The 26,053-nt window shown below is 41.0% G+C and overlaps 2 long non-coding RNA genes across 2 annotated transcripts in view; one reads left to right on the top strand and one right to left on the bottom strand.

The window, feature by feature from the left end:
• Positions 1-1,921: 1,921 nt before the first annotated feature.
• Positions 1,922-9,556, top strand: LOC113633405 (uncharacterized). The gene is made up of 2 exons (XR_003438183.1): positions 1,922-2,146; positions 9,340-9,556. It is a non-coding gene; the product is annotated as an uncharacterized LOC113633405 (long non-coding RNA).
• The window catches only part of LOC113633412 (uncharacterized), a 45,557-nt gene continuing 25,940 nt past the window's right edge, over positions 6,437-26,053 (bottom strand). The window contains exons 3-4 of the long non-coding RNA XR_003438185.1: positions 20,514-20,651; positions 6,437-8,193 (exon numbers count right to left, since the gene is read on the bottom strand). This is a non-coding gene — a long non-coding RNA (uncharacterized LOC113633412). The remainder of the gene's footprint in view (positions 8,194-20,513; positions 20,652-26,053) is intronic.

Here is a 26,053-nt window from a genome sequence, read left to right as displayed (position 1 = left end):
AGAAAGAGAAAAAAAAAATCGTATATTAAGGCATAGATGTGGAACCTAGAAAATGGTACAGATGAACCGGTTTGCAGGGCAGAAATTGAGACACAGATGTAGAGAACAAACATATGGACACCAAGGGGGGAAAGCGGTGGTGGTGGGGGGTGGTGGTGGTGGGATGAATTGGGAGATTGGGATTGACATGTACACACTGATGTGTATAAAATGGATGACTAATAAGAAAATAAATAAATAAACAGTAAAAAAAAAAAGTCTTAATGAACGCAGACCAGGTTCAAAGAAGGCTGCTAAAATGCTCAGGAAGCCAGAAGGTCATGTATAAAAAAGGAACTCCAAATCTGAGGTTCTACCAACAAAGACTAAACCTTAGAAGTGTTGAATCTGGAAATATGAATATGAAGAAAGTATACCAAACACATTGATAAAATTATAAAATATGAAAGTGGACTTACTGATTAAATTTTGGCATACTAGCATGGGTGGGATACCCCTCGAGGCTTGAAATAGATCATTTAATACATAGAAGGCAATGTTTTTCATAGCAGTAATGAATATATAGAACTTGTTAAATCAAATAAATAAAAATAATCAACTTCAAGAAGGTAATAATGGATTATTAGATTAAAGCATCAGAGCAGGTTATTTGGACAAAAGAAAGAAGTTTAACTTAATGATGACAGTACAGATAACAACTTTAACGCATGTCTCTTGGTTTCATTATAAGGAAGTTAGACTGAATTGTCCATCAGTCTGATCTAGTAAGGCAATTTGTCCATTTTTTGGTATTAGTCAATTTGGTAAAAATCTATTTTAATAAAATTTAAAATTAAAGTACATATGCATATAGAAAAGTGAGCAAATCAAAGTGACAGTTGGATGAATTAGTACAAAGCTAACACACTCACTAACTACCTCCTAAGTCAAGAAATAGAACTTTATGGGACTTACCTCGTGGCACAGTGGTTAAGAATCCACCTGCCAATGCAGGGGACACGGGTTTGATCCCTGGTCTGGGAAGATGCCGCGGAGCAATTAAGTCTGTGCGCCACAACTACTGAGCCTGCTCTCTAGAGCCCGTGAGCCACAACTACTGAGCCCACATGCCACAACTACTGAAGCCCGGGTGCCTAGAGCCCACGCTCTGCAATAAGAGAAGCCACCGCAATGAGAAGCCCGGTGCACCGCAACAAAGAGTAGCCTCCGCTCGCCCGCGCGCAGAAACAAAGACCCAACGCAGCCAAAAATTAATTTAAAAATTAATTAATTAATTTTTAAAACAGAAAGAGAACATTATGAGCATCCCAGAAGCCCCAGTGGACACTTTCCCACTCACTAACCCCTTCCTCCTCCGCAAAGGTGATCACTCTCAAAACCTTCAGCATCATAGATTAGGCCAGCCTGTTTTTGAGCTTTTTAAAACAGCAATCATAAGGCACATATTGTTGTTTTCTATCTGGCTTCTTGACGTTATGCTTGTGAGATTCTTTCATACTGTTGCGTGCAGTGGTAGTGTATTCATTTTCTTTGCTGATTATTATTCATTTATTTGAATATACCACAATTTAATTATCCATTTCAATTATGGACCTTTGGGTTGTTTCTACTTTGGGGCTGTTATGAACGAAGCTGCTATTGCTATTTTGTACGTGCACATATGCATGACTGTCTGTTGAGCATATACCTAGGAATGGAATTGCTGGGGCATGGGTTATGCCTGTAAAAGTCAAATACTGGAAACACAGGAAAATTGCACAAGCCTCCTTCCCCACATCAACTCCTTGTTTTCTACATGTTGGAAAGTGTAGCTTTTCTGCCAAATGAGCCAACTGTTGCTCCCGGGTCAATCCTAAGAAGAAAAACACGTTTTGAAGCTGCTGGGTGTTGTGGCTTGTTGAGCAGTTTCAGACCCTTGGAATTTAGTAACTCCGTGGAGTCCTTGCTGCTTTCATGCCCCTTGCCTTCCTCAGATCACAGGATTTGCTTTCATACTTGGATAAACCTACTTCTCATTAGCGGCTTAAGAAATGTTTTCTATGCATCCAGAATTTGTAATGTCGAGAAGTGGACTTCAATACTTTTTTCTTTGCCAACAGATACTGCTATCTAATGAAGGATGAATTTCAAGTACCCGAGACTTGAGGTGGGGTTGGCTGCCACACTGCTTTATTAAATGCTAGATGATCAGACATCTGTAAATAGTACATACTGTACCCTGCACCCAGTCAAGGGTTTATAGTAGGAGGTATGGGTGCCATCTTGTCACTGACTGAATGTGTCAATAACAGAAGTGCTGCTTTTTAAATTTAACATCCTTAAAAACGGACTGAGTTGGCACCTCCTGTTGGGTATATCTGATTCCTGCAAGGTTGATATGACTTGAGCACTCCACAGAGAGTTCATTTAGCCTTCACATTGTGAGTGTTTAAGATATAGAAATGCATTGCCAAATTTAATCTTACATCTGTGATTTCTGAGCATGTGTGAAGTGCTTTATATGTATTATCTCATTCAATTTTCCAAGCAATCCTATGAGTTAGATACTACTAGTCTCTCTTCTCTTAGATGGGACAATGGAGACTTGTAGAGGTTAGGTATCCTTCCCAATGATAAGTAAGTGGCATCAGTTGGTGGCAGAATCAGAACTCAAACACAGGTTTTACGGACTGCTGCTGAAATTGTGAACCACTTTATGTACCGTCTCCCTGCTCTTGGTTCCCTACTGGACGGTTTTGGTTTTTCACCTGTGATAAATCTCGTCTTGCTTCTTGGTTAAAAACTTGGCAGAATTTAGGTCTCTCTCTCCCAGGACCGTCACTTACCACACTCATCATTTCTGTCTTCCTTAGGGCATTGCCTCAGAACTCTCTCAGCCAAAAAGGTTGACAACACTTCTGTTCCCAATTCCGTCAGATTATAGTTTGGCACTTTTGTGCAAGGGCATATTCTGTTCATCAGTTTGTCTCTAAAGGCTTCTGTTTATTGGCTGATATTTTAAGACTAGGGCCTCTTGAGGAATGATGCCACAAACTATAGCATGTTAATATTTGACGTAACAGAGATATTTTCATAATTCCTCTTAATACCTGAGAATGGGGTATGATGTTAAGTGGAAAAAACAGAACATAAAGTAGCAGACAACAACTAATTCCAATATAGAGTTATATGCCTGCACATTAATAAAGATTAGAAGATAATTTTCACAAGGCTGGTATTAAGTGTTTATTATATTCTTTGTTGTGTGCTGTGTTGCTTAAGTCAATAGAACTAGTAAATAATAGATTGACTTGGAAAAGTGATGTAACAATAATTGAAGGCAAATATAACCAAGGATCATAAGTGAGAATTAGACTAAATACCTTTTTTCTGGATCACACTTTACAGTTTTTAAATGTATTTCCATTTATTTTCCTATTTGAGCCTCATAACACACTAGGAAATAAGAAACAGGGATTATCTGTCTCATTTTACAGACAGAACATCTGAGGCTCAGAGAAGTTGTTTGACTTGCCCTAGGTCATCAGTGATGGGACAAAGATTCATGCCCAGACTTCCTGACTCCAGGTTAAATTTCCTCTCATCATATCACATTGCTTTCTTTCATCAGAGGGCAGAGCTACCAGCATTAGCTACACAGCAGTAAGTCCATTTATCATGTGATGTCCATTAAAATCTAAAATCGACGTTTCTGAACCACATCTTCAAAGTCATCTTCATCTAAGAAATTCTGGTCAGTTTCACACCTCTAAACTAAGTGAACGATATCCCAACTCAATAAATTATATAAGTTGTGGAGATAAAAAGATATAATGTGACCTGAATCCAATCTTCCTTAATCCATCCTTTTGGGCAATAAAAACAGGATCTCAAGTATACGGTAGGTTTCACCTTTATTTAAAAAAAATTGTTTTAAAGTTTTCTAATTGCAGTAAAATACACATAACATTTATCATCTTAATAATTTTTAAGTGTTCAGTTCAGTAGTGTTAAGTACATTTACCTTACTGTGCAATTAATCTCCAGAACTCTTTTCATTTTGCAAAACTGAAAATCTATATCCATTAAACAACAATCTCCAGTCTCCCCTCTCCCAGCCTCTAGCAACCACCATTGTACTTTCTGTCTCTATGAATCTGGCTATTCTAGGTACCTCATATAAGTGGAATCATAGGGTATTTGTCTTTTGGGGACTGGTTATTTCACTTAGCCTAATGTCCTTAAAACTCACACTGTGGGCTTCCCTGGTGGTGCAGTGGTTGAGAGTCCGCCTGCCGATGCAGGGGACACGGGTTCGTGCCCCGGTCCAAGAAGATCCCACATGCCATGGAGCGGCTGGGCCCGCGAGCCATGGCCACTGAGCCTGCGCGTCCGGAGCCTGTGCTTCGCAATGGGAGAGGCCACGACAGTGAGAGGCCCACGTACCAAAAAAAAAAAAAAAAAAAAAAAAAAACTCATCCACTGTAACATGTGTCAGAATTTCCTTCTTTCTTAAGGCTGAGTAGTATTCCATTGTTTGTATGTACCACACTTTGCTTATCCATTTGTCTCCTGATGGACACTTGGGTTGCTTCCACTCTTTTGCTATTGTGAATACTGCTGTTATGAGTATGGGTGTACAAATATCTCTTTGAGACCCTGCTTTCAATTCTTTTGGGTATATACCCAGAAGTGGAATTACTGGATCATACGGTAATTCTATTTTCAAGTTTTTGAGGATCCACCGCACACTTTTTCATAGAGTTTGCACCATTTTACAGTCCTACCAGCAGTGCACAAGGGTTCTAATTTCTCCACATCCTCACCAGTACTTGATATGTTCTGTTTTTTGGCTTTTGTTTGTTTTTTTTCTCTTTACAGTAACCATCCTAACGGGGGTGAAATGGTATCCCATGGTTTTGATTTGCTTTTCCCTGATAATTAGTGAAGTCTTTTCATGTGTTTTTTGGCCTTCGGAGAAGTGTATTACTCAAGTCCTTTGCCCATTTTTAATTGGGTTTTGTTGTTGATGTTGTTGCTGAGTTATAGGAGTTTTTTGTGTCTTTTTTTTGCGGTACACGGGCCTCTCACTGCTGTGGCCTCTCCCACTGCGGAGCACAGGCTCCGGACGCGCAGGCTCAGCGGCCATGGCTCACGGGCCCAGCTGCTCCGCGGCATGTGGGATCCTCCCGGACCGGGGCACGAACCCGTGTCCCCTGCATTGGCAGGCGGACTCCCAACCACTGCGCCACCAGGGAAGCCCCGATATAGGAGTTCTTTATATATTCTGGACATAGCTCCTTATCAAATATATGATTTGGAACTATCTTCTCCCATTGGGTTGGTTGCCTTTTCACTCTGTTGTGTCCTTTGATGTACAAAGTTTTAAATTTTGATGTAGTCACATTCTTCTTAATCAGTTTTAGACTTGTGGGCCCTTTGAGAAATCAACGAAATAAACAGACTGTCTCCCAAGGAAAACAAAACATATGTATGCATTCAAATGAAGTTTCCTGTAGCATCTCATGAGGTTTTCTGATTCCCTGGCATCCATCTGGGAAGCTCCAGGGAAGCTTTTGTCACTTGACTGCTCAGTTTATGATGACTGGGCTGGGATTAGGGACAGGTGCTGGGTGCTGGGGAGACAGCTCCTATTCCGTGATTTGAATCCTGACCTGCTAGTCCCTTGTATTTCCTCTAGTGGAGGAAAATTAGATCTGCAGTTCCTGCAGTGACAGGCATTTAACTAGACTGGCAGAATGGAAGGTGCGCATTTGTGTAGGTGGTGGCTGAAATGCGTGTGCACGTGTGGCGTGGGGATGTTAGGAGCGGGGGTAGACAGGAGTAGTGCTGCCTTTTAGAAAGGTGGTTGCTCCTAAGGAGATGTATCAGTCAAGGTCCATCCAGAAAACTGGAAACTACTGTGAGCATTTAAAACGGAGGGAGTTTTGTTTTGTTTTGTTTTAATTGGGGTATAGCTGTTTTACAATGTTGTGTTAGTTTCTACTGTACAGCAAAGTGGAGTTCCCTGTGCTATACAGCAGGTTCTCATTAGTTATCTATTTCATACATGTTAGTTAGTGTATATATGTCAATCCCAATCTCCCAATTCATCCCACCCGCCCCCATCCCCCCTTGGTGTCCATACATTTATTCTCCACGTCTGTCTCTATTTCTGCCTTGCAAACAGGTTCATCTGTACCATTTTTCTAGATTCCACAAATATGCATTAATACATGATATTTGTTTTTCTCTTTCTGACTTACTTCACTCTGTATGACAGCCTCTAGGTCCATCCACATCTCTACAAATGACCCAATTTTGTTCCTTTTTTATGGCTGAGTAATATTCCATTGTATATGTATGTACCACATCTTCTTTATCCATTAGTCTGTTGATGGGCATTTAGGTTGCTTCCATGTCCTGGCTATTGTAAATAGTGCTGCAATGAACATTGGGGTGTGTCTTTTTGAGTTATGGTTTTCTCTGGGTATATGCCCAGAAAACAGAGGGAGTTCAGGGAACTGGTTTCCCTGGAGATGGAAGAGGCTGAAAAAACAACCGAGGAACAGATTGTCAACTCAGAGTCCTGTCTAAAGCAGAAAAGTAGGGGGAAAATAGTCCAGAGCAGGAAGGAAAGAGGAGAGACACACTGGCTTCGTCCTTCCTCCAGTCAGTGTCTCCCATTGGCTGAACCCAGCCAGAAGCCAACTGATCTGGGAAACAGAGCAGAGTGGGTGGGGGAAGGGCAGGGACTCAATCTAAGACGAACAGGCCCAGGAGGGCAAGGTATACTTGGGACACCTGTGCTGTGGGGCAGTCTAACAATCCTCTTTTGCTTTATTTGGAAAATCTCTGCTGTTTTTGTGCATGTCATCTGCTAGGCTTGGCAGTGCCCCTTGAAATCTGCTGACTCAGCTTCATGAATTAGGCCGCTATTAGTTGGAAGGGATAGGACTGTCCTAAGGTTTGTCCAAGGCTGTGAAAATTTGGGACTGGGGTAGGTAGTGTGGATGGAAGACATAGGAGGAGGGAGCAGCCCCGTGGCCAAACATGGCTTTGGCTGAACAAGCAATCAGGTAATTTACGGAAACAAGCTTGGCTTGTTGGTTAGGGAAGGTCAAGAAGAGGGTGCCTTGTGGCAATATATCCACGAACGGCAGAGTGGGAATTTTAGTATGTCATTTTGAAATGTTTCTTCTTCTGCACACAATGAAGACAAGACTTATTTTTCATTTTACGTCCTTACGTGTACATTTCCTTCCATATATGGCCCTTAAATAGACTGAGCCCCAATGACTTACAGAAAAACACTACAAAAATCATTATACTTCTAGAAGATTACAGAAGTGGGAGTGGACAGAAGTGATACGAAGGGAAACAGAAGAGAAAGAGAAAACAGAAAAAAAAAAAGCTGAGGGAGAGAGCAAAGTATAAGAGAAAGGGGACGAGATAGACAGTGAGAGAGTCGAGGCTTTCCATAGAATAAAAATGAGAGCTAGTTTTCCCTCTGCTGCTAGCCATGTCTTATGAGTAAAAACTTACCGTGATCAGTGTTTCAGTAGAATCAAAACACATCTTTTTGTTGTAGTGACACCTCCCCAGCACAAGGATATTTGGGATCTTGCATTTAGACTTTCAGTCCTTTTTTTTTTCCCACCAGGAAGTTATCATTCTTTTTACATGACTGCCCCAAACTCCCTTTAAGTATAAAATTAAGCACTGCAAAGAAATCTGACATCGGTTACATATTACATGGGAATTTTTATTTATTTACTTCCTTTTTCTTCAATAAAATCTCTTTTCCCTCTAGTTGGGCAGTTCTATTTTCTGTTTGTTCTGTGGTAATAGGAGGGAAACCTTGAACTACGTTCTCTTGAGCAGAAAAAGTGACTTCCATCTTGGGGTGTGAGCTGAAATTGGCCTTTTCACCCCAGCGTAGAAACACAGGCCTTAAGGTTTAACTCTGGGAGTTAAACATCCTTTCTGGGGAATCCTGGTGGGAGTAGCAGTTTAGGGCTATTTCCTACCCACTGCTGTGCGGGTTACATTTGAACCAGTAAAAAAGAAATTCCAAGAGCACAGTTTGACTGCTGTTTCCACACTACTTACTTGAGGGTCTTCTCCTCTCAATCCCATTGGCTAATCTTGGTGAACATTTGCTGAAACTTCCCTTAAAGAATGAGCTGATCGAAGTCTCCTTGGTCTGTTCTCCTGCAAGGAGATTTTTGGAGAGACAAGGTGAGGGACACTGAACCACACATGTAACCTTTGAGCCTGACTCTTACCTCTTGATTTAATCTTTGTGGGAGGAGAGTGGGAGTAGGAAGACTCTGGTGGCCTGAAAATGACAAAGCGCTGAGAGCCACCGGGAGATCGCTACTGTGGCAATGGCTCTGACTGTGTGCTTAGCAGCACATGTCGGATTAGCAGGTTCCAATGGTTTGTATGAGGCCTGGGCTTTCTGCAGAGGAGCCCCTGCTTAGAGAACAGCTGAAGTTCGCCTCCAGGATCCGAGAGCAAGCTTGTTTAGGTTAAGGTTTCAAAGCACTGGCTTTTATTACGTTTTAATGATCAGAGTCATATTTTATTCACGGAGCTCAAGCTGAGCACCCTGCAGTTAGTAAAACACAAGATTTCTAGTTTACATTCAGGCCAGCCTATGGAAAAGTTTGAAATAGAAGGGAAATGTTGGGATGGAGTATCCTTATTAAAAAGAAACATAAAGGATTTGCTGAACACTGATGATAAAATATGTAGGGTAACATACTTATAAAGACTTCAACAGTTTTTGTTGAATATTTCATAAGGTACATCTCATTTGCTAGACACCTAACCTCTCATGAACTTGTAAATATTTTCAGACCTTCACAATATATCAAAACCTCTGGTAGAAACAGAACTCTCCCTGGAATTTCTCTTCAACTGTGAAAGTTTTAGAACAGGCTGTATTTTACCTTTTCCTTTTTGAAAGAGAGAGAGAGAGAGAGAAGCATTTTGTTGTGTTCCATTCCTACATATAATGTGGGGAAGATTGAGGGAGATTCTAGTTCATTTTGTAGGAAAGAATGAAGAAGCATTTAATTTCCTCTTTACTCTGCTGCTAGATGCAAGTAATGATAGAGGGTGATTATCCTTTTAAATCCTGGTAATTTAGAGTATGTTTGAGGCACTTTCAAAGTGACCTCTGTATTTTGGGGGAGATTAGGACAAGATCCACGGAGGGTGAGACTCAGATGTATAATTGGCATCTGGTTGTGAAAGATTTACCTGTAAATCCACCTTGAACTCTCTGCCCAAAAGACAAAGCCCTAAGTGTGGCCAGTGCTCATTGTTTTCTTTCTTTTTTACTTTTTGCAGCTCTTCTTAAGGATCAAAGGACACCTCTGGAAGGAGACCCACAGGTGAATGGTGATAACAGCTGCTCAACATCAATTCAGCAGCATCAATTCAGCACCATGATCTGCCTCAAACAAGGGTCCAAGTCCTGTGTATTTAGCATGTTCCCTATAACTAAAGAGTGAATAAATGAATGAGGAGAGAAGAGCTTATGAATAAAATACTTCCTAATAGCAGATAATCCAAAAGCCATTTTTCTTGGACATTGCAAAGAATTACCGTGTTTTTTTCTGTTATAGATTTACTTCCTTAATTACATTTTGCTTGGGTTAATACTGAAATTCATGTTTTTTAGTGCTTTCACACAAATTATGTGAATTTACAAGCTTAGAGGGAGCTGAATAGCAAGGAGACATCAAGAGTAAACTAAACGGCTTCCCTGGTGGCGCAGTGGTTGAGAGTCCGCCTGCTGATGCAGGGGACACGGGTTCGTGCCCCGGTCCGGGAAGATCCCACATGCCGTGGAGCGGCTGGGCCCGTGAGCCATGGCCGCTGAGCCTGCGCGTCTGGAGCCTGTGCTCCGCAACGGGAGAGGCCACAACAGTGTGAGGCCCGCGTACCGCAAAACAAAACAAAACAAAACAAAACTCCAGAATCTGACCACTTCTGTAGCCACCATCATGACAATACTGAGCTCTGCTCCCACCCTTGCCCCTAGAGCCTACTTCCAAACAGCTGGAGTTTCAAGAACTTTTGAACACTTAAGTCAAATCACTTCTCTGCTCAAAACATTCCAAGGACTTTCCCTTTGCACAGGAGAAAAGCCAAGGACCTGAAAATGGTCTCTCTCATATCCTCCAAACCCTTCCTGGCCTCATCTCCTACCAGTCCCTTCTGCTCTAACTCATCAACAGCCTCCCAGGCCCCAATGCTTGATGGCCCATGGGTCCTACCTCAGGATCTTAACAGCTGCTGTTTCCTTTGCCTGGAATGCTTTTTCCCCATAATTCTTCATGGTTTCCTCCCTCATTTCCTTCATCTCTTTGATCAAATTGCACCTTACCAGTGAGGTTTCACCTGACTATTAATTTAAAATCGTATTCCTCCCCAGCACTTAGCACCTTTTAATATCTTATATAAACTTTATTTTCTTTGTTTATTGCCTGAATATAGCTCCAACTGGAATGTAAACTCTATGAGAGCAGGAATTTTTGTCTGTGTCCTACTGTTTATTCAGCATCCTGGAACACAGTAGACACCCAATGGATATTTGCTAAATGGACAGATTAATTCCTTCCCACCAGGGGTTGCAAGGTGTTTTGGGGTATGGAAATAAAGACCCAGACTAAAACAAATTTTCTATTAATCTTGAGACTCTTAGTCTGTCAGAATCCCTTTTGGGTCTAATTTCTAAAAACTAAAATAGTAACAGAAAATCCAGGGATTAAAGTGAAAGTGCAACATCCTTCCTTCGGAGCCCCCTGTGCTCTTTTCCTAGAACAGAACTTGTCTCCGTTTAAGGAAGTGTAAGACAGAAACGTACTGAACACATTTCAGAAATATTTTCAACTAAAACGATCAAAAATTTAAAGGTTTAATACAGAATTATGCTTTAGTTACTTGCAAAATGCATCACATTTCCAAACAATGCTGCAAAACAAGGAGTTATGATTTGTATTGTCAATATGGTTATATAGCTGCTGGATGCCAGGCCATATGCTTAGGACTTTGCATGTATTATTTAATTCTCACACTAATACTGTAAGACTCTGGTACTAAAAGTACATACAGTTTAGAGTTGAGGAACTTGAAACTTAAAGAGGTTAATATGACTGCTGCCCATATATTTCCTCAGGATCATCACATTGAAAATAAGCTTTTGCTGAATTCTCAGTGCCCATTACACAGTCAAGGGGCTCTTCAAACATCCTGTCCCACTAGAATGTGGCCAAATTCTAAGTCTATTGTTAAGTCTCTTGTTAGGGATTTTGTATTTGCTGCCAAATTTCTGACCCCAACTCCCCTCTACCAGAGAAAATATTGTGTAATAATATGAATAAATGAATATTATGAATAATATGAATATTGTGTAATAATATGAATATAATAATATGAATAGCAACTCCAGTATTACCTTGCTATCGTCCAACTACTCCAAAAGGAAAATCCCCTGGGCACTCTGAAGGCCATAGGAAGATTAATTTTCACCCACAGATCTCCAGACTCGCACACAGTTGGAAAGGATGCATGAGTTTCAAGTAAGAGAGAGAGAGAAAAAAAAAATCCAAAGACATCTTTCTAGTCCAGGTGTGCTATCTTTAGGATATATAATAATGGCTCCTCCCCATACCCTCGACCACAAATGCACGTAAGCAAAGAGATAAGTTGCACTTGACCTTCGAAACAGTTCCAGGAGTTGCAAGAAAGATGCTGGGCATTGTGAGATTAAGCAAATGTGCCCTCTGTGAAAGGAGAAGGGAATCTCAGGTTTGGGTGCTCTTGAAAGCTGCTGAACCACCCCCGGGAGTTTCAATGCCTTGATGCTCTAGTTGGCACCCTGATAATACCTTTTTCTCATGTTTGCAGGTTTTAGTTACTTTGCCCACCACTACAGGTAGGTAGGCCTGTCTTTGGAATCTGTAAATGTGCGTCCACGTGAGGAGAACAGAAACCTATCCATTTGGTTCATGACTTTCAATGATCTCCAGTTTCTTCCCAAAGTTCCAGAAATGGGCTCATGCTCTGCTTTCCCAGACCCAGTTTCTCCCTGACCCTTACGCCAGAAACTGTAACACTGGTTTAACTCTTTCCATCAGTTTCTTCCTTTCTTCCCATTTCTTTCCACTCTTCGTCCCTCCTAGGTTAGTTGCTGAAATTCAGTTCCTGTGGCAGCACAGTTTCCGTGACTTTTCCTGGGTCTTCTTCAGGTTACCTGGTGTCTGCTTGGCCCTTAGTTTCTGGCTGTTCACTGGGAGGTCATTCCATCACACACATTCAGTTATGAAACATGAGTAGGGTGTGGAGAAGGCGCCAGATCAAGGCATCCATGTAATCATGGCACAGAGATGGGACTCAGGCTCTGCAGCACAGGCTGCAGCTCACATGGAGCCCAAAGAAATAACTGTCCTGATGGGAGCAATGGGTTTGTACTGCAGAATAGTGAGAAAGGACTCCAATGGGGACAGGGCTTGATTTTAGAGAGCCTCAGCAGTTAGACCGAGCAATTTTATATTTGACGAAATGGGCGGAACCGTTGGAAATGCTCGTGCACTGGGGTAAAAGGATGAAAGCAAAGCTTTAAGAACATTAGTCTGGCTATTACGGTATGTTGGAGGAATTGGAGGCAGAGAGACTGCATTTAGGAAGGTTTCAGAGCAACAAAAGAATGAAAAGCCACAGACCACGCTTATCAGAATGGACAGTAAGAGGCAAAACCAAGGAATTCTTTGAAGGAAGAACCAACAAGAGATTGGTGACAGACAGCATTTATATTCACAAAGCTAAACAGCTGGGAGAGGAGGGAGACATGTAGTTGAAAACAGATATTCCTGACTACATATTCAGTTCTTGTGTTAGATGAGCCATACACCCACGTTTAAAAATGTCCTTTGTTTTCTGATACTTGATGGCTGTTTTGTAGACTCAAACATGCCATGTACGCTCAGGGTCAATAATACTCAAAAACAAGCTAATAAATTTTGACTAGATTCAAGAGCTGGTTAGTGTGATACTAAATCGTAAGGATAGTTTCGATAGAGCCCTAAATAAACTTTAGGAATTACAGATTAAAAAGGATTTTATAATGTCTTTCTATCATGAGTACTCCTGGAATGACCTGCTTGCCCCCACTCACCTGGGAATAATATACAGGGGACCATTAACAAAAAATGTGAATTTTATATATTTATTCTTCTGGCCAGGAGAGATAGTGGGTTGGTAGGTCCTGTTCTTCTGTTTCTTGGAAGAGTAGAATTTGTCTAGAGACAGAATGATGTACTGTATTGTAGACAAAAGAGCTATTTTGAAGCCAAGCTGACTCGGGCACTAGTTTCATCTCTGCTATTTAGCATCTGTGTAATTTGGGCAAAGAGACTTCACCTGTGAGTTGCTCGATTTCTTATTTGCAAAACAGGGGTAAGAGTACATAACTCATGAGGCTGCTTGCAACACTTCAATGAGGTAACATGGTATTAATGACAGCCGCGTGGAAGGTACTCAGGAAATGCTAGTTCCCTTCCTTAAAAACTTTAAGAAAGGCTCATTTGCTTAGCTAAGCCCTAGACAGGTTATTTTGATGAAACATTAGGGGACTAGTGCAGAATTTATTGGGGGTTGGAAAAAAATGTATGTGTAACCAACACTACCTCTTATCGAATTACTCCAGGGCATTGCCTCTAGTAGACAAGCAAGGCCAGAGACAGAGACGGTGTGCACAGTCATCCTTGACTCCTAAAGAAAAGTGAGAAACTAAGCAAGGAAGTCAATCCAAGCCATCAAGTATAATTCCATCCCAGGTTTGAGCAGATTTATTTCCATTTTTGAAGGAAAGTAATTGTATCAGTGAATAGATAGAAGGGTCAACAACACAAAGATGAAGAAAGGACCAAATCATGGTAATGGGGCAATAAATTCAGTGCTTCTGAGGAAGCCAAAAATGAAAATATAAAAATCAACACAAGTAATATGTCTGACTTTGTTTCTGGAGGCAGATGTTACTGTGGCTTAGATGGCAAATCCTCATTCACAAAGTGAATGATTGTGTCTTAGGCTGCATAGGAAATGCTGATTTAGTATTTGGGAGATTTTTATTAAGAAATTCAATCTAAGTTTGGTGGAAAACAAGGACGAGTGATTAATAATCAAACTGAAGGATGTAAAAGGGACAAAGCAACTTTGAATAAAGGAAGAAAAATGAGGCAGAAACTTACTTAAGGAAGCCAGGCTAAATTATGTCCTTCAAGCCTGCATAAGCAGCTCCAAACAAGAATAGCAATTAGTGAGGTAATAGCCTAGGATTTAGAAAACCAATAACTTTTCTTCTGTGTGTATTCTGGGTGTAGACATACTGACACAATATAAAATTATTAGTTGTTAAAACTGAAGGAGTTTTACCTTAAAACGAGGACAAACGTAAGCCAAATAGCTCATATATATCATTTAATTTGTTCATGAACCCAGCTTAAAAGAAAGGAAAAAATACATAAAAGGAGCAGTGTAAAGGGATTTCAGAGGGAACAATTCTTTGAAGACATTTTAGACTAAGATGAGAATCTCTGACTTCATGCAGACCAAGGGAGGGAGCCAATATCACCGTTTGAGAATGGCACATGAGGGCCAAGGAATGGAACAGAATGATTTTTGAAGACAGTTTTATTGAAAACCGACCAATCATGTGCTCCTTGAGAGCTGCCATCATGCCTCTTTAGTACGCATTAGTAATGTGTTTGGGGTACTCATCTGGTGCTTTTTGAATTATCCTAATTCCAGAAATTGAAACCTGAAAGGAGATGGTATGGATTTAAAGGAATTCCACTTCCCTATTATTTGAATATAATGCTTATTATGATGCCAGCTACAAAATTAAGCCAAGTCTTAGGAACTCAACTCTCTGATATTCTAGAGCCTTGCCCCATGCTACTGGTATATTTTTCTTTCTACTTTTTGTCCACTTGAGATTGAAAATTGATTCAGAGGACCATTACGTAGACAAATACCTATGGATTTGTCCACCAATACAGTGCCCTATCTGTGACAAGTTTTATTATTTAGAATTTAAATGTGCAATCAGTGGGGGAAAAGATCTAGAAAATACTAAGGAGCTAGTCACAAATGGACTTAGTGCATATTGAGTGAATGGCTGTCCATATCTCCCTCAGCAACGCCATGGGAAGGGCACTGAGCCACAGGCACACACACCAACCTCGGGACCTTCACACTCTCCTCTCAACCGCCACTGAGCCTCCTTCTGATGTTGGGTGGGCTGAACCGCAGACAGGAAGTAGTGGGGAGCCAGGGGTAAGCCCCTCTCAGGTAATGGAGAATTGACTGGAGAAATCAGAGGCCATTTCTAGCTCCCAAAGTTTATGGATATTAACCTAGTTTGAGAGCAAACCCTCCAAAGAACTTAGCTGAAATCATCTCATAAATCTTTTCAGATAAGTTAGGAAACCAGGTCTGAAGAGGTTTCACGATGAATGATAAAACACGGGCGGCTGCGTGGCATGCCCCCGAGGAAAGCAATAGAGGGATGTGGAATGAGAGTCAAACTCTGTCTGCACCTAAAGGGCAACATGACAACTCCCCCACAAACTCCTGCAGCTGTTGTTTTAATGGCTTATTTATGGTGTTACAGAGCCAGTCATGTTTACTCTGTCCCACAGTTAGTTATTATACACAGGGACTCAGTGAATGAATTCTTCCCAGTGAAGAACAAACTTCCTTGCTATAATGGGGTAGTAGTTTTGCCTACTACCCCGTTACTGAAACCAATCATTATTTTCTGCGACTGCTGAAATTATTTAGGAATCCCCTGTCCCTGGGCAGATAGACCCGAAGTTTTCAGCTGACCTTCACAGCTTCTGCCATTAGGGCAGTAAATCTCCCTTGAGGGCAGACAGCACTTGGGTAATTTTAGAGAGGGCAAAGGAGCAGAATTATAGGTTGTCTGGGAAGGGTTGAAAGATTAGACCTCTAGAGGGAAAAACTGAAATGAATCATCTCAAAGGGCAACTACTACTTAGGGTCAAAGTTTAAATGTCTGTAACCAGTGTTTTAGTTTGACTTGCTGCTGGGATAATTAATGCTCTCAGTTCTTGGAATAATTGAAAATAAAGCATTACATTTAGAAGAGCTGAATTCATTTCAGAAAACAAAAAGGACGTTCATTAAGAAAAAGAAACCTACAGTCACTGAGCACATGAATACATGAAGACAAATACTAATGACTTACTTTTCTGAAATGAGTAATTTCCTTTATTTTAAACTATAAAAGGATATGATGGATTTCTTTAGAACAAGAATGGTGGAATATTAGGGTAGGTCCTCCACTTCTTTTCTTTAAATGCTTCTCTCTTCATGTAACTTAATTTGTATACATGTTAAAGCTTTGATTTCAAGAGCCACAGAAGATCTTGGAAGGAATCAGAGGCTTCTGATCCTACTATCTAGGGATCGGGTTGCAGACCCTGAGCCTGAGGCAACATATCTCGAATGTTTGTCATGCGCTGTCTACTGCACACATGGCTTAACCAACAAGGTAGTGCCTTTTTTTTTTTTAAATAGTCACTTGCATTCATCAATGCAGTGGGTTTTTTTTTGTTTTTGTTTTTTGGCTGTGCGGCATTCGGGGTCTCAGGGATCTGACCAGGGATCGAACCTGTGCCCCTTGCATTGGAAGTGCAGAGTCTTAACCGCTGGACCACCAGGGACGCCCCAAGGTAGTGCCTTAAAGTCACCTTTGTCCTTAGCAGCAAGTAGCCTAGCACTGCATGTTTAATAATCTAGATAGATTTTAAATATTTCTAGTTTTTATAAAATTAATACAATGCCTGATAATTGGAGAGCAAGAATATAAAATATTTTGCTGTATCAGGAAAAAACCCTTAAATCCTAGTCTTATCTATTATAGTCTGATTGAGTTAATTAGTCCCAACATATACCGGGAAATAGATTTAACATTAATGTTTGGGAATGGGAAACTTTAAAAATTCAAGTTTTCCAGATATTCCTAATTCTCTAAGTATTTGTAGTCAATTTGATAACGTATAAATAAAAAGTGTGAAGTAGAAATCCACGACATAGGAAGGCATTTGTAAGTCACAAAGAGACTTGCAAACATTATTTTCAGATGTTGGCTGAGAATCAGTTTAACTGAACAGTGAGCGTCTTTGTGGGTGACAGACTAACCCCAGACGCCTCCGATGACAAGGATGTGCCACTGCACCTGGGACAGTTGGCTCTCTCCGTTCTCTGATTTGGGGCAAGTAATTCTTCAACTCTGCCTCAGTTTCCGCATTGTCCAACTTCTCAGAATAGTTATGCCTTTCAAATGTCCTACGGGAAAGTGCAGTGAAAATGAAACCTCTCATTTTTATGGCTGCTATTGCTTCTTCTAAACCAGATTAGCAGAGGGAATGAGTGGCTTTGGTCATGGTCAAGCTAGCTGCCTCTGGCTATGTCAACCTTGGCTTCTAATGAGATCCCTCTGGACCCCAAGAAGGAGCCTGGATGTCTGGTCTGTCACTATCAAGACCTGGCAGATGGAATCAGAAGCAATTATGCAGATAAAGCTAAACTCCTCCTCTGCAAAAAAACCCCAACAAACAAAAACACCCTTCATTCCTGGCAGCTAATTTCATCAGATATCTGGAGAGGAAATATTACGAAAAATTTTTTTTCTCTATTATTGCTATGTCACCTCAGTTCTCTGCTTTTCTTATTTTTACACTTTTCATGAAAATAAGCTCTTGCATCTCCATCTTCTAGGGCTAGTAGCCAAAGTAGAGTTTTATGGATGCCACAGAGCAGAGCTGTCTATTTCCTTGTGTGAAGACCCATCTCTGGGGAAAGGCTTGGCCCACACAGTGACCCAAACCAGCTTTAATGAAATAGCCAGACGATGACAATGATCTCAGTCCTTCCACAGGCTTAAATCATTGCTTGATTGTGTCCAGCTGGCAGTAGTAAAATTTTGTTGACTGGGGCTCCACGTGTGTTTCTTTTTTTTCTTCCACGGGTGTTTCTTGATCCATCCTTAACCTTTCTTCATCTTGTTATTTTAATAACCTTCCAAAGAGCGTTGTACCTTCCACGAATCTAACAGATCTCCAGCTCTGAGTGACTTGATCAGCTTGTAGGTTATGTTTGTGTGCAGCTTGCAGAGTTCAGCTCTCTATGCTCATTAGAGCTAACTGTACACAGACACCTTCTGTGTGTGGTGCCTGAAGCCCCACGCCAGGCCTGGCATGGTATTTACATCCTTTGATAACGTGATTATCGAGGATTAAGAAGTATAAGTAAAATGACAGTCCATGACAATCAGTTCATCAACAACACTGAAGGAAGCGTGCTTTCTTAAAGGCATAGAACTGTGTGCCAAGCACCTGATGCTTAGAGATTTGCTGGAATGGATAAACCCCCTCTCTTCCCAGAGCGGCGGGTAATGTCATTTGGCTGAAAGTCGGTCTTTAATTATGGTGAGACTGCTTAGTGCACCCTGATGGTCTTACTGCTTGCTCTTTCCCATTAATTCTGAAGTTGTAACCCAAGTCCAGAGCTGTTTTGGTGTGACCCTGAGGTTACTTGAGTTTCGCATTTGTTTAAGTAAATAATTGTGATCAGTAATTTCCCTCTGGAACCCTTGGAGTATGGCAATTACATGAAATCTGCTTGGCTCAGTCATGCATGCCCAGAGTTAGAAATAAGTGCATAAGGCATTTGGAATGATAATTCCCAAGATATGCCTGAGCCCCTCAATAGCTCTGTGTTCCCTCTCTGGCTCATCAGTATTCCTATTGTCAGTTTTAATTGCACAAGCTCAAGGAGATAAGGAAAATGGAGCGTATATTCTTTTAAGCCACAGAGAAGAGATGGTTTCTATTCTCTACCACTAAACTGAAACCATATATTTGCTCCAAGTATAAAAGCTAACGCTTGGGGCAATATTTTCTTGTTTGACTTCTTTTTTTTTGGCTGAAAAAGTATATTGATATTTCTAAAGTAAACTGTGCTGTAACTAGCGAGGAGACAGGCTGGGTTGGGAAAATGAATTAAATAAAGTGTATGTCTGAGTACTCATTTAGAAGAGTATTCACAGTCTCAACAGCTCTTAAAGGAAGGCAGTACATAATCAATAATGATGTACTGTTTGGTTTTCTAAAAACCAAAACTTCTGGGTAGCAAATGCAGAGTTCTCTGAGAAATCAATGGACGTTAATTTCACAGAACCACAAGTCACATTTATAACAAGTGGAGAGAAATAAAAATCCTGACACATCAACTTCATAAAAATTAGGTAAGTATTTAATTAGGCAGCCTATTTTGCAGCCTTGTAGAAATTCTAGAAGGTCTCGTGTCCTAGAATACAAATAGTACTACAGAGTTTTATGATGACTAAACCACAAACTGATGTTATAACCTCAAATAATTTAAGAAATGACAAAACATGATAAAGTGGATCAAATAGGCAATAAAATAGAAAGGCTCCAAATCTGCTAAAAATAAAACTGTCAAATTTCACCATGCAACTTCATAACTATTAGACACTGAGCAAATCCCTTAATATCCCTGAGCTTCAGTTCCTTCATCTATGAAACAGAGATTCTCATACTTTACTCAGGTCAGAGGGTTACTGTGGAGACAAATGAAATATTTATGACAGTGTATTTAAAAACCATAATGCGCAGTACAAATGGTATTCTAACAATATTTAGCATCACATGGCAAAAGTTCTTTAAGGATTGTAACCTTTGCTATTACTGTAAAGAGCTCACTAGCACGCTGGTCATGGTCACATTTTTAATTTTCTTCATAGATATTTATGCCTATAATTTGGATCAATGGTCTACAGTAGGATATTAGCGACTAAAGATCTAAATAGCCTAGCTTCTCATAAATGTGGATAACAGAAAGAGTTAATTCAATAAGCTGTCCTACACATATATTCTTTCTGAAAATGAATCAAAATGGAAAACTATTAAAATAGCCAATGTGGCTAGAACTCAAAGAGGCACAATAGAAAGATCAGTGCATAGAGAAGGTAGTAAAGAGGATAATGATGCCTTTCTTGCTCTGTCAACTTGCTGTGTGATATCTTCTAAATCCCTTCTGATTCCCAGCTGCCTGTGAAGCTTGATGAAGACAAGGATAACAGCTATGAAGTACTCTTTAGGAAAAATTTATTAGAGAGGGGGCGAAGGGGAAAAAGTCAGCCAGGATGGGTTCCTGTAAAGTTGAGCCTTGGCCTCACGACTACTGCCCTTGGTGGAGGGGTTAGGGAGGCCTGAGAAGGGGCAGCTGTGAGCCCTTAGCGGGTGACATTGCCAGTGGCCTGGGTGACGAGCACTAGCCAGCAAAGGGCTCCTAGGTGACACACCAAACAGCATCTACCACAACTGCCATACACTTTCTTACAAAAAGCTATTCTCTAACAGAAGTCAGGTAAATGTGTATTACAAACAAATTCTCTTGAAAGTTACTTTCTGCTCTTTCCGTCTCATCTTAGTCAAGCCACTTTGGACTTTGCCTTAGAACCTGGTAAGTGGGCTTATCTTCTCACACATATCCAGCCCATGGCCGTTTCAGTAACAATACCATCTTGCCGTACAGGGTCTACCCTGCAAGGAAAATGTGAAGTTGATTAAATGGCTTTGACAACTAAGATATTGCTTCTCCTTTTTCATGTTACCTTCCCACTATCCATTTTCCGTAAGTATCCAATTTACTCTCTGATTGACTGTCTAGGGCCAGCAGGGTGAAAAGCTGTCATCAAAACTAGGTATTAAGGGGGCTTCCCTGGTGGCGCAGTGGTTGAGAGTCCGCCTGCCGATGCATGGGACGCGGGTTCGTGTCCCGGTCTGGGAGGATCCCACATGCCGCAGAGCAGCTGGGCCCGTGAGCCATGGCCGCTGAGCCTGCGTGTCCGGAGCCTGTGCTCTGCAGCGGGAGAGGCCACAGCAGTGAGAGGCCCGCGTACCGCAAAAACAAACAAACAAACCAAAAAAACCTAGGTATTAGGCATTTAATTATGTAAATTTCAGACCAAAAATATGTAACTAATAGTGAAGCAAAACTCAGAGTGCCTTTATCAAAGAGCCCTTCCCTCCCTAAAAAATTTCCAGAAATATATATTTCAGAAGCTAAATAACTTTCGTTTGGGACATGCCACACAGTTTATCTTCATCTGAGAATGTTGTAATAAACATTTTGTAGTTTTCTGATTTCTGTTTATTGCCTGCCCTCCACTTGACTGTAAATACTGCAGGTGTAGCTGTCTTTCCTGTTCACCACCGTATCACCAACACCCAACCCAGTGCCTGGTTCATCACAGCGCTGAACAATTATTTGTTGAAAAAAAATTATGACCCTTAGTCTATTGCAGCTTTAAAAATTCCTGGAGTAGTGAACCCTGTTTAAATGCATTAATTCAGTGTCTCTTAAATGAATTTATGCACAGACCTACTCTTCTCCCCCAACCCCTATCTGGAATATATTTTGAGAAATACTACCTTAAAGCAAGAAAAACAATTCAATAGAGGTTGGGATGTGACCTTGGTCTAGGTGGTGATTGTGCTGGTCATTCACCTTCTGCCCTTCCCCAAATCCGTTCTCCACATTCTTCTACGCTGACCTTACAGGCTCCATCATCTGGGCTTTAACAACCTCTGGTTTCTGGTTGGATTTGGCCAATGTGAGGCAATGCAAGAGATGAAAGGGTAGGAGGAGGGAGGAATTTCTTTCCTTCTCCCCCTGCGCCCACTGCAGTTCTGTCTGTGGCTGCATCCTTCCATGACAATTGCTTCTCCCCAGGAGAACCCCTTCCATTCTCTAAGCTCATCCAGGCTCCGGTAACACGTTCCCTTCCTCCTCCCATCTCAGTTCTCAGGGAGGTAATGACTTCCTCAGGTGCTAGCCTTGGGATCCTCAACTTTGCCTGTAAGTTTCCTTAATTATACCCCAACTTCCCTAAAGAATCCTTCTGTTATAGTCTCTCCAGATGCCACCATGCCTGCCTTCTGTTTCCTGGGGCCCCTGACTATACAGTGATGGCTTCTTCAGTCTGGAATGGACTGCCAAGGGGAAATCGAACACCTTCCTGGCAGAGTTAGAGCTTCACATTGTGGTTTTGTTATTTTGATTGAAGTTTTACGAATTCCCAGAATTTCATCCATATCCGTACAGGTTAGCACAAAAATAAACCCCAGAACCAAAGTAAAGTACTCTTATGAGTTATTCATCTTTCTGGTTCCCAGTTGGGAGGTGAACTATGTATTAGATGGTTTTAATCTATTCCTCACACAGATTCTGAACTTCAAAGAAAATAGGAACTTATTCCTTGGGGCCATCACTCCTCATTTCTAATATAGTTCAGGACACTGTATGCACTCATTGCACATTCATTCAACTCATGTATTCATTTAGATGATGGCCACAGCTGCTGAGAGTAGATGAAGTGGGGGCATTATCCATTAGCTTCAGACTCAAGGGTAACATTTGGCAGCACTGTGGACAAAGGGAAAGAGGGGCACATTTGTGAAAAGAAGGTACCAAATCCCCAGGTGTAATGTTTAGCATCTTTTTATGTGACATAAAGATGGGACTAATATACTCACTTTTTATTATGACAGACGGCAACAATTAGGATCTGTCTAGTGGTGGTAGAATAATGCAAGTGCTCTTTGGGTCTATGAGCATATGCTCTGTAGGTAGGGGTGATGATGTCACTGCACGAACTGTTGCTTTTCAAACTAGCTTTAACAGGTATATTCGCCTTAGAAATCAATGGACTCAGAAAATCAAATAATGTTGCAAAATAAAGTTCCCTAAGATGTGTGGAGAGAAAACTTCCCATTCTGATGAATGGGCTATAGAAACCCATGCCTTGTGGAGGTCCCCACTGGCCGTCACGAGCAGTAGGAGGAGGTTATGATTAGGGGACAACTAGTCACAGATGTGTCCCTTCAAACAAGTCCCTAAGGCTGGTCAGGTAGCAACCTGCTATTTAGCATCTCAGGAAGCCTCCAGCAGCGTTAATACAAGCACAGTCAATTACAGCTGGTCTTTTCCATCAAAGATTTTGTGAGGCGTAAATTCAATATAACCACTGTTTCTGTTTTGATCTCTTTTGCTCCTTAGCCCATTTCTTCTTGGCATAGTTTCCATCACCTTGGAGATTATTTTACAGGATAAAATGGTTGCTTTCTAGTTTTGTGGGTCCTTGATATGAGTTATGTGCTTCCCTTCTGTGGAACTGGTTTGTAGGATTTCAGGCTAAACCTGTTTGGGCAGCTAAACTTGTGATGAAAATAATAATAACCCAGTTCTCCTATTCTTGCTTATAAGTATTTATTTTAATAATCATTTGTTTGTATGCTTATCTCCTTCTCAAAGTATTAGTTCCCTGAGAGCCTGTCTCTTCAGTCTTTATGTTGTCTCAGGAGCTGACTCTTCCCAGGACGACTAAGGGTGGAAACAACCCATCCCCCCAGGGAAAGACCAACCCTGGCTTTTTATCTCCACCAGAAAAATGATATCAGAATCTACAGGTATATTCCCCAAAGTCTGAGTTACTCAGTCTTAACACCATGTGTAGGACATCAACAGTTTAGTATAATAGCTATAATAGCTTTATTTTATTCCAAGTAGGTTACCTAATATTTCTTATCCTCCCTTACATATACCAAGCACTGTGCTAGGTTAATTACCTACTCTATTAAGGAAGAAGAAGTAGATTGATGTGGCTGAGAGTATTTAAGTAGAGAAACTTCAAAATATATTAAAAACCGCCAGGGAAGGTCGAATTTCAGCAACAAGCATTTGGGGTGTATAGGTGGGATTTGACTAGTTGGGAGTGAGATACACATTTTAGGAGCTAATTCAATAGCATGAATAGCAAAGCCTGGAGTAAAGTGATATTGGAAGGTAGGAGACCAGTTGAGAGACCCTTGCAATAGGCCAGAGAAGGTATGACATCACATAACATGGGCCTCACTAGGATGAGGCCATGTGGACTGGAGAAGAATGTTCAGATATGAGCCTGTCAAAGATACGCATTAGGGAAGAGGGAGAAATCAAGGAAGACCCCAAGGTTTCCTAGCTGATGGTGGACGGGGTGGGGAGATAACAGATGACAGAGAAGGAACGGACAGTCTGGAAAGTGGAAGAAATGACCAGCTTGCTCTACCACATCCCTCTTCCTCTTCCTGAAAACCCTCATAGCTAGGAGCTTCTGAAACCTAATACCAAATTCAGTTTTTGAGGATTCAATTCACTAAGGGAGGAAGTGTTGAACCAGATTCTAAGCCTCCCTGAGCTCCTGCTTCTTGTATTCTTCATGAATCATAATATTTACTAGAAGGGGAACTGTACTTTCTAATTCCCATTCCAATTTGCTGTCCTCATGGAGAATCTTATTTTTGCAACACCATTAGACATTCTAAATTTGAAATTTCCCAACTCCCATCAGCATAAGTGATAGTTTTAATGTTTCTTAAATACAGTGTTTGGGCATTTAATTATATTATGCAAAATTAGTAAACAGCTATTTCAAGACAGGGCTGATTAAACTGAATCTGCAAGGTATGGTATTTATTAGTATTGTACTTTCAGAACCAAGTGATATAGTGTCCTAGCTCTTGAAGTTGAAAGATGAGTGGTACCTAGAAAATGATTTAACAGTGATGATGGCTGGTGTTTAATGAAATAGTTGTTGTGATGACTTCTTGTAGAACTGATTAGACCCCCGAGGGGCTGGCTGAGAGAGAGAGACACGTGTACTCTCCTTTTTTCCTTTCCATCACTCACATAGCCCCATGGATGCTCCTCACGCATTCTAGAATTTTTGCTCTTTTTCACATTGCTAGATGTCCTGTCAGCTAAAAGAGTTGCTGACCAGGGAGAATCCCAGCACTGCAGATGCTGTAGATGAAGATGGCTGTAGAAAAGGGACCGAGGGATTGTGGAGGGAAGATGATGGATGGAAATGTTGAAAATAAAATACATCTTTATGCTGGTACTTCAGCTAAAGCCGTGGTGTCTTTTTAGCGTTCACCCTTCTGTCATGTGATAGGGTGCCTACAGAGTCCCCTGCCTACCGTGCTGCTGTTAATTTCTTCAGGTTTCTTTGTAAAAATAAGGTGTCCGTGGCAATATATTCTAAAATCTTCCTCATCCTCTGCATCCCTCTCCCTATTTGTATGCCTTTTCTTATTTTTAAGGAATTCAGAGTGAAAATATATTCGTTACTGGATGGTTTCTGGTCTATGAAATCTACCTTCATTCCAGATATTTATCTGTAACAGGATTCCACAGCCAGGCTGTTGTTTCAGAGACTGACTGGTGAGGTAGCAGTTTGAGGCCTGATTTAAGACTTTTGGTAAGATTTCACCAGACCATGTCTCAAGATCATCACCAGAGACTTTCTTTCTGTCTGTGGCCACCTGGATGTTACGTGCAAAACACTATACTAGTTTGATCATATATAAATCCCACTGGTAGCCTGCTTCAGGGAAAGTGGCTGCTCTTGGCCTATCTGCCTTTTCAGAACTCCTATGAATATCTTAAAATATGGATATCCTGCATAGAAATGTACTTTTTAGGATGTAATAGAGGATAAATTAAAAACCTGTGAGTTTCATATGCATGACTTTTCTACTGGTATCTCAAATTCCAGTCTGTGAATAGCCTCCCTTCCTCCCTTGGGCCTGAAGCGGGTGATGCTGTCTTGGGCTGAATATCCCAGGGCTTCAGCTCTGGGAATCATTTCTATAACCTCCCGGAAACCACGGGGATCGACCTAGTCTATGGTATATTTTCAACTGTGTGGTTGGGTCTTTGGTTATTTTGGAATCAATACATTTTTTCCTTTTTCTGCTCTTTGTCATCCCTTTTCTTTTTTGCCCCTAGGATTTTTCCTTCTCTCTAGTTGTTCCTCGTACCATGTGTGTCTGCACATCTGTGTATCATCTCCATTTCCTACTGGTAAAGGCTTTTGGTTAAATTCTCAGCTATTTATATGCTC

This window comes from Aethalodelphis obliquidens, unplaced genomic scaffold (genome assembly GCF_003676395.1).
Source record: "Aethalodelphis obliquidens isolate GAN/ISIS:26980383/991018 unplaced genomic scaffold, ASM367639v1 scaffold2, whole genome shotgun sequence".
In the NCBI taxonomy this organism is placed as follows: domain Eukaryota; kingdom Metazoa; phylum Chordata; class Mammalia; order Artiodactyla; family Delphinidae; genus Aethalodelphis; species Aethalodelphis obliquidens.
Note: the sequence above shows the minus strand (reverse complement) of the source record. Positions and strands in the feature narration are given on the sequence as shown.